The 1,592-nt window shown below is 53.7% G+C and overlaps 1 pseudogene; it reads left to right on the top strand.

The window, feature by feature from the left end:
* Window positions 1–3: 3 nt before the first annotated feature.
* LOC114616355 lies at window positions 4–1,368 on the top strand (annotated as a pseudogene).
* The last annotated feature ends 224 nt before the right edge of the window (window positions 1,369–1,592 follow it).

The raw sequence follows: 1,592 nt of genomic DNA, 5'->3' as shown, positions 1-1,592 counted from the left end.
CACATGGCTGACGCCACACTGGACATGGAGCCTCAGCTGCTCTGCCTGTATGACATCGAGCCCTCCATCTTCCAAGATGCTTCCTACCCCAGCACCCACCAGAGCACCAGCCAAGAGCTCCTGAGGGCCAAGCTGCCCCACCTGCCCACGTTCCTCAGGGAGTCCACCAAGGAGGACGACACCTTGCTTGATAATCACTTGAATGAAGCTAAAGTCCCAAATGGGAGAGGCTCTCCACCAATGAACTCCCTCAGCCGCTCTAACGTAGACTTGAAGCCCTCAGTCACATCTGGCTCCATGAGGTGGTATAGGCACACGTTTCACAGGCAGGCTTCCAGCACCTTCTCCTACTACGGCAAGATTGGGTCCCACTGTTACCGCTACTGCCGGGCCAACACAGTGGTCCTGATCAAGCCATCCCGAAGCATGAGCGACCTGTATGACCTGCAGCAGCTGCAGCACTCCTGGCACCACAACCAGAGTGGAGCTACTGCCTCCAGCGGGGACATGAAGAGTGAGGAGGGCGAGACAGAGACCACTGTGTGCCTGCTCTGGCTGTCCATGCTGAAGATGCCCAAGGAGCTGATATGGCTCTGCCTCTGTCACCTCCTCACTTGCTTCTCTGTCATCGCAGAGGCTGTCTTCTATACTGACTTCATGGGCCAGGTTATCTTCAAAGGGAACCCCCAGGCCCCCTCCAACTCCACCAAGTGGCATGCCTACAATGGTGGCGTGAAGATGGGCTGCTGGGACCTGGTCATCTACGCTGCTACTGGTGCTATCTGCTCAGCCCTGCTACAGAAGTACCTGGACAACTATGACCTGAGCATCAGGATCATCTACATGTTGGGGACCCTGGACTTCTCCGTGGGCACCGCTGTTATGGCCATGTTTCCCAATGTCTACGTGGCGATGGTCACCATCAGCACCATGGGTGTCATCTCCATGAGCATCTCCTACTGCACCTACACCCTCCTAGGGCATTACCATGACATCAAGGAGTGTGTCCACCACAGTCCGGGGAATTCCAAGTGTAGATTTGGCATCGACTGCGCCATCCTCTCCTGTCAGGTCTACATCTCCCAGATCCTGGTTGCATCTGCCCTTCGGGGTGTGGTTGATGCTGTGAATACTATCATTGTCATCCCCATAGTGGCCTCTGTGGCCTCTTTCCTGGGGTTCCTGACAGCCACATTCCTGGTCATCTACCCTGAGGTGTCAGAAGAAGCCAAGGAAGAACAGAAAGGGCTATCCTCAGGGCCCACTGGCAAAGGCAAGGGTGAAGTAGACAGTGAAAAGCCCACTGTACTGAAGCTGTCTTGGAAGGGGGGCCTGTGGGTTTTGGTGGAAACAGAGTCCATGGTGTGAGCCCCAGCTGGTACAGTCCACACTGGAGGGCAGGGTGCACTGGGGTTTATGCTTGCCGACAGCATGCGAGCTGGAGTACAGAGCACAGTCCAGGTTCAGTAGGTGTTAGGTGTAGGGTAGGTTTGAGCTATTAGACAAAAATATCACACTAATTACCTTTCCCACAATTAAAAAAAAAATCACTTGAAGTCTTTTTTTTATTGAAAAAGAACTTAATTTCAGCT

The sequence above is a fragment of the Grammomys surdaster genome, unplaced genomic scaffold, assembly GCF_004785775.1.
Source record: "Grammomys surdaster isolate TR1022 unplaced genomic scaffold, NIH_TR_1.0 317542, whole genome shotgun sequence".
Classification (NCBI taxonomy): Eukaryota; Metazoa; Chordata; class Mammalia; order Rodentia; family Muridae; genus Grammomys; species Grammomys surdaster.
This window is presented reverse-complemented; position numbering and strand designations above follow the sequence as displayed.